This window comes from Mus pahari, chromosome 15 (assembly GCF_900095145.1).
Source record: "Mus pahari chromosome 15, PAHARI_EIJ_v1.1, whole genome shotgun sequence".
Classification (NCBI taxonomy): domain Eukaryota; kingdom Metazoa; phylum Chordata; class Mammalia; order Rodentia; family Muridae; genus Mus; species Mus pahari.
The window spans coordinates 30,252,898-30,260,468 of record NC_034604.1 but is presented as its reverse complement, the minus strand read 5'-3'; positions in this window follow the sequence as shown (position 1 = coordinate 30,260,468).

Sequence of the window (7,571 nt, the reverse complement as noted above, 5' to 3'; positions counted from 1 at the left end):
TCCTGGAACTCACTTGGTAGACCAGGCTGGCCTCGAACTCAGAAATCCGCCTGCCTCTGCCTCCCGAGTGCTGGGATTAAAGGCCTGCGCCACCAGACCCGGCTGTTGCTTTTTAATACACAATAATTCTGAATAGATTTCATACCAAGAGTATACCCCATGAGAGAAATGTGTATCGCTGTGTATTATACACTTTATCTTTGTGCACAGCTTCAAGGAGTATGGCAAGGAAGGCTTTGGGGATAGGATGGAAGACCCATTACAGGGCTCCACACGCTGGTCCAGGCCGGTTCTAACAGGATATCATTGGTTTTAATGGTGAGTTAAACTTGGGCCCTTAACACTGAGGGGAGATGTGTAAGCTCCTCTATTCATGTTATTCATCTTTCTTGCAACACTGGAATCTAGAGTTCTTAAGAGCTGCAGGAGTGGCGATTCATTCCTTCATCTTTGGTATGATCAAAGATATGCACAGAAAAACAAGTGCCTCCCACTTCTTTCATGTTCATATTTTTGTTGATAACAGCCTAGGTAGGGAACCAGTGTGGGAGAAAGTTAAAAACTGACAACAGCAAGATTACACCTAAAAGACGTCATTATAAAGGAGAGAGATGGGGGAAGGGAGGCTGCACATTTTTTTGTCTTTATAGTACCAGTGGGCTTTATTGTGGAAACCTGGCTCTGTGTATTCAACCATTCTAAACTTTCTTTATGTATGGCATTTTCAGATTTTCATCAGAGTATGAAAAGGGCTATCAAAATAAGAATTGTTACATTGTACTATAAACTGAATTAAATTAGTACGTTTTAGCTCTCAGATGCATTGGCAAATGAGTCATCTGTCTTCATTCATTGTTTCTATTGCTCACCAACAGATTTTTTTCTTCCAAGAAACTTGAAGAAAAAGAAAGCCTGCTATAATAGAGCAGAGGCAAATGTTGGTCAGGAGTCTTTGCGTGCCCCATAGGGCCCACTATGGGCATTCTGAGTATAGAAGCACGTAAAGTAGAAGCCAGGGCGGCAGCCCCTGGGTTTGTTCATCCCTGTGAAACTGGTTGTAGGTTGGCTGGAGTTAGTCAAGCTGAGCTGTTCCTGAGATGCTGGGTGTTGACGCTGGGATCTGGCAAAGCCACGGTTCATCCTGGCTCCCTCTGTCAGCTCTTAGCAGGCCAGGTTCTTTATTTCTTAAATCACAGTCTATCATCACCCTTCTGTCTGATTGTAAGTGTTGACAGGACCTGCCCTCTGCCACAGGAGGCTATTATCGTCATTCATTCATACCTTTAATTTGTTCAGTCAAATATTTTAAAGCTAAGATTGGTGATTCACACCTCTAATCATAGTATTTGGGAGGCTGAGTCAGGAAGATTGCTGAAAATTCAAACCCAATATAAATATAAAGTTAGACCGTGCAAAAAAACAAAACAAAAAAACCCAAAACAACAACAACAACAAAAAANAAAACAAAACAAAAACCCCCCCCCGATACACTGCCCACAGGTGCCCCGATCTGAGACTCCAGAGACAGAAGTGTAGTGACTAGGTAGAAGATGAGCAGCATGAGTTTAGACAGGATCAGGTGAGCGACTGTGGAGAGGAGTGCTCACATACAGGGCTCACTGAAAGACAGTGTTTGACTAGATGGAGACCCTGCAATGGAGAGAATGTCCAGAAGAACAAAAATGAGTACAGAAACCAATGGGTAGAAATTGGAGGGATGGGATGTGGTAGCTCACACATTTATCCCAGTTCTCAGGAGGCAGAGGCAGGTGATCTCCGAGTTCAAGACCAGCCTAGTCTACATAGTGAGTTTCAGGACAGCCAAGGCCATATAGCCAGATCCTGTCTCAAACAAGCAAACACAAAAACAAGCAAAGGGGAGGCTAGGGTGCTGAGCAGTGGTGAATGGGGAAAGCACAAGAGTGATAAGAACAGAAAAGCAAACCGGAGGCAAACCAAACAGGCTCCTGCTCCTGCAGGAGACGGTAAAGAGTAAGGTTCTGGTGGTGTGTGCTGTGATAAGGGAGCAAAAAACACTCTCAGGATGAACTGGGCAAGGCCAGTTTGTAGTTTTATTTTGTCTTTTGAAATAATGTCTCAAGTAGCCTAGGCTGGTTTTGAACCCCTAATCCTCCTGCCTCTCCCTCCCAAGTGCACTATGCCCTCAATTATCCCCTCCACCCCATCCCCAAATCTGGAATCTAAGCACATAGTAGACACTTGTTCCAGCTACTGAGCAGACCATGGCAGGTGGGGAGAGAGCACTTGAAGCCAAGAGGGGATTTTGTTATTGGTTTGCTTTTGCTTTTTGAGTGTTTAGTAGCCAGACAATAGGTGGGCACTGGGAAATTGCAGTGAGCTAACACTCTTCCTCCCAACAAGGGGTGTCCTTGTTAGTTTTTGTCAAAGTGACACATGCTGGAGTCATTTTGGAAAACAAACCTTAACTGAGAAAATACTACCATCAGATTGCCTGTAGGCAAGCCTGTAGGGTGTGTTCTTGATTAATGATTAGTGTGGGAGGGCTCAGCCCACTGTGGGCGGTGCCATTCCTGAGTTATATAAGAGAGAAGGCTGAAGAAGCCTGGGGGAGCAAGCCAGTAAACAGTATCTTCAAGGTTTCTGCTTCAATCCTGCCTCCAGGTTCCTTCCTTAATTTCTCTCAGTGATGGAGTGGGACCTGAGAGCTGTGAGATGAAATAAACCCTTTGCTCTCCAAGCTGCTTTTAGTCATGGTGTTTTATAACAGCAATGGAAAGCAAAGTTAAGACATGGGACTTACAAGATAGCTAGGAACATAGAGAAGTGGGGTCCTGGTAATACAGTGCTGTAGTTGGATAAATAACCTGCATGTGTTACGAGAGTCCAGAGCAATTCTTTTATTTAGTAAATATTCTGTTATAAACTCCTGTAATATAGTGGTAGAATAAACAGATAAGGCACGTCCTGCATGGTGTTTCCATAGTGGTAAGGGAGATGGAGTATGTAGCAAGCCTAGAATAATGAAAGAGGATTCAGGAGAAGCTGTTTGAGCTAACACCTGACCCGAAGCTGGAAAAGAAGTTAGGAGAAGCATGCTGTGGGTTGGGAAAGGTTCTGGCTTCTGAGCCAAATCCCCAACGAGGAACAGCAGTTAGCGCAATGGAGGGGAATCATGCAGGAAAAGTGGCATCCCAGAACAGCATCAGAGGCATAGAAAGTAGACACGGTGTGCTGGGGGGACAGCAAATGGGGCAGTATGGCTGGCTGCAGTATGGGAACACAGAGGGGTCCAGGAGAATGGAAACAGTGACTGTCATCAGCAAACCACACTAAGAACGGCTTTTGAACATCATCCCCAGCTCTGCTAGACAGTTTTGTATGAGTTTTATTTTAGCTTTTTCATTTTTAAAAAATAGAGTCTCATATAGACCAGGCTGGCCTCCAGCTTGCCATGTAGCTGAGAATAACCTTAACTTACTCCCGACCTTGCTGCCTCCACTCTCCAAGTGTTAGGATTACAAACCAACAGCACTGTCCGTGCCTGGTTGTATGTGGTGCTGGAGTTAACATACACATGGTCTGTGCAGCATCTGAGGTACATTTTAAACAGGACAATGACCTGGACAGATGAGTGTTGGAAACTGCTCTGGCCATAGATAGGAAGCTGGGTACTATGCCACAGGGCACCACACTTCATCCAACAGTGGAGTCTGCTAAGCGTATTAAGCCCTCAGTGAATCCCTGTTGTTATTTTCTGAGCTAAGCGAAAACCAGGTTAACAAGTGACAGTGGTCTCCCCATTCCTGCTTCTGTGCACTGGAACAGCAGGGTCATTCAGTCACTTACCTGCAGTGTCAGCCAGCCCCTGGGATCGCCCGGCCCCCAATACTCCCAATTCCATAAGCCTTCATAATGCACAGTACTACACGGTCCTTTTAGGTAGGAATGGATTGTCTCTCCCCATTAATTTGCTTAAGGAAATACTGTACTACACACACACACACACACACACACACAACTACTACTACTACTACTGCTGTCTGCTTTAGCCTTTCTCACCTTCACTTTTCAAATACCTAGGTATTTGATTCTTTGTAAATTTCACATCATGCACTCCAGTCCGACTCATCTCCCCGTCCCTTCCTATCTGCCCCATGCCCTTGCAACCTCCCCCCCAAAAGAAAATAAAAAATAAAACAAACATACAAACAAAAGAAACATTTTTGTCCTGGAAGCTGTAGTGTCTCCCATAGTACACCCCTCTGTCCACACATCTTCACTTGCAAATGTTCATTGCAGTGAGTCATTGATTGGTCTGGTTCAAGGCCTCTGTGACGCTGTCCATACAGGATCCTCACTAGAACACCTCTCAGATATGGTGATGTTGCTATGTCATGGGGTCCTGCAGCTTTGGATCTTCAGGCCTGGCCCCTTCACACACTCCAGCAGTTCATAGGTGAGGTAGATGGTGGTGTGAGCCAACTCAAAGGCCTGGATCTGGGCCTGGGCAGTAGCTGAGTGGGTCAGCCTGCCAGCTCTCCTGCACCCATTCCCCAGTGAGCTCTGTAACCCTGCCCAGCTGGTTCACCCTATGCCACAGCCTGCAAAGGGCGGGGCCGGCCCTCTGCCTCCCGTGCCCTCGGGGAGCTCTTACTTGATAATGAAGTTTCTTCTGACCACCCGGACCTTCAAGAAGCTTTAGATTTAAGGATGGGGAGAGACAGATAGCTTGTGTCCTCAGAGGCTAAGGCCACTGTGATGTTTCCAAACTGAAACAGTCTGAGGTGTCCTCCTGCCTCCAATGTCTCTCAGCCATAAGGTCTAATGAATCACAACCTGGCCTAGAGAGCTCTGTCCTGCTTTTTCTACCATCTGTCCCCTAGCACGTCACTCTTTCTTCCTTCCTGTGTCTACCTGTTAGCAGCACTGACCTGCCTAGCCACTCAGCCGCTCCTATCCCACCGCTGTATTATGTTTTATTTTTTATTTTTAATTATTTTACTTATTTATTTTTATTTATCTATTTATTTATTTATTTATTTTTGGTTTTTTGAGACAGGGTTTCTCTGTGTAGCCCTGGCTGTCCTGAAACTCACTCTATAGACCAGGCTGGCCTTGAACTCAGAATTCTGCCTGCCTCTACCTCCCGAATGCTGGGCTTATATATTATGTTTACTTCATAGCACATGTCACCATTTGAAATTCCTCTAGGATGTGGCCTGAAAGCATTGACCTTGTCTGTCCTTTTTGCTCACCATTTAGCTCAGTCCCTAGAAAGATGCTTGGCGCTTATTAGATGCGAGGGATAAGCGACTATATGGCTGTCATGTATTTATTCCCAGCCCAGCCCAGCCCATTCCTGTACTCACTTCTCGGGTCTTGCAAGGTGGAAGTCCATCGATCGGTCTTTAGATCTGCCTCCATGATTGAGGCCCCTCGTCCTTTCATTCTGGGTCATCTCTCTTCCTCTCCTGGTCATGCAGTCATCCTTGTCATCACGTGTATTCTCACTGATCTTATGCATTCTGAGTCCTCCCACTCAGCCCTGGCACAGGCCTCCATCAAGACTCCCCTCGCTGTATCTCAAAGCACCTGTTTCACTTGTCTGAGCTCGTAAGGAAAAGCATCCATTTATCTCCTTGGCCCCAGCACACCACAGGTAGCCAACATGCAACAGCTGCCTCACTGTTTCTTGATTGATGTAGTTTAGAGAAATATAAATTAGGAAACTGTGGTCATTTTTATGGCAGTGGATCCATAGCGCCTCCCTATGGACCACACAAGAAAAATAGCATATTAAATTCTGCTCACTCAGCAGAAAGAGGGGTCGTGACCTGCCCTCGCCACTTCCATATTCCCAAGGGAAAGAAGGTATTAGTTCAGAAGCAGGTCTCTAACCACACTGGTAGGGTCCATCAGAAGTCCAAAGATGTTCTCTCTCCACCAAGCCCATTCCCAACCCTTATCTCATAGCGATTGGGTTGCAGGGTGGAGTCTCATTCTATCAGCGAGCCTTAGTCCAGCAACCAACAGGGGAGACTTGCTCTACAGCTGTGCCTTTATTATGTTACCTTGGAGCCCTTAACTGGCTCATCAAGCTTGAGTTGCTAAGCTTCTAGAAGTCTGTAATTATTGTTGTCTAAAATGTAAAACAGCAGAATGGATAATTAGTTGCTTTTAATAAAGCCATTTTTGTAAGATACTGATGATGCTGAAGATGGTGGCAGTTTTGACAATGAGGAGGAAGAGGCTATTGCTAAAGACTAAGAACCAGCCATGGGCTTTTTTTGGTTTTGGTGGCACATGTCTTTAATCCCAGCACCAGAGAGCCTGAAGCAGGCAGATCTCTTTAAGTTTGAGGCCAGCCTGGTCTACTAAGTGAATCCAAGACAGTCAGGACTCTGTTACACAGAGAAACCCTGTCTCAAAAAGCCAAAACTAAACAAACAAACAAACAAAACTTCTTATGGTGAATGGAGCCAGAGCCAGCATCACAGGCAGAGTTGCTGGGAATTTAGCATCACCTAGCAGTTGAGATGGACACTGCCACCTCCCCTGTGCTGCCTGTGACAAACAGAGCTCTGATTGTGGGACCTTGACAAGTGTCAGTTGGCCCAGCTCTAAATAGAGAAAGCATTCCTTGAAGCAAAAGGGTGTTGGGAGACTCCTCTGGACTAACCTCTCTTCAGCATCATCGTGGTAGCTGTACAATACTAAGCATACTGCCTACTTGATAGCAAGCCATGTGCTAACAACTTGTATTAGCTTGTGATTCAGGTATGGTGTAGCACCCCTGTTTTATAGATAAAGAAACACAAGGAGACTGGGCATATTGGCTCATACCTATAATCCCAACACTTGACAGGCTAAGGCTAAGGATCCCCATGGGTTAGAGGCCAACCTGAGCTACATAGTGAGCTCCGGGCACTCACTGGAATGAGACTCTTCTCTACAAGAGAATGAGAGTGAAAGCCAAAGAGAAACAGACAGAACAATTTGGTCCATCGGGAAATAACCTCGGCAGTCTTAGAGGCCATCTCCTAACCAGTACAACTGTGGCAGCCATGGAATGCACTGCCCAGACGTCCTGTGGAGACAATTGTAGGAAGCAGAGCTAACTGCCCAGCTGGGTATTGCATCACCGCTCTTCCTGCTAGGTGCTGATGATGCACACAGGTTCAAGCCAGACAGATCCCAGCAGTGAGGTGGGGAAGTAGACAGACTGCCCCTCCTAACCAAGAAGCTATTGGCAGTTGGTACCTGCCGGGAAAGGGGCATCAGTGTCCTCTCCCAGAGTGTCCTTGGGTGTGTCACCACACCACAGGGCGGGCCCATGCCTAGGAGTGGCTGGCCAGCACACCTTGGACTCCAGGGTTTTATGTGCTTTTTGCTTCATTTTCTTTTGTTTTGTTTTTGTCTCATTGGTCTGATTGCTTTGATTTTCATTTTTTGGTTTTTGGTTTTGGTTTTTCTTCAGAGAGAGAGGGAGAGAGAAAACATGAAGTTTGTGTGGGGAAGATCGTGGAGGAGATGGAGGAAGGTAAAGAAAATGATCAAAATAAATTGTTTGAAAAATATTTTTAATTAAA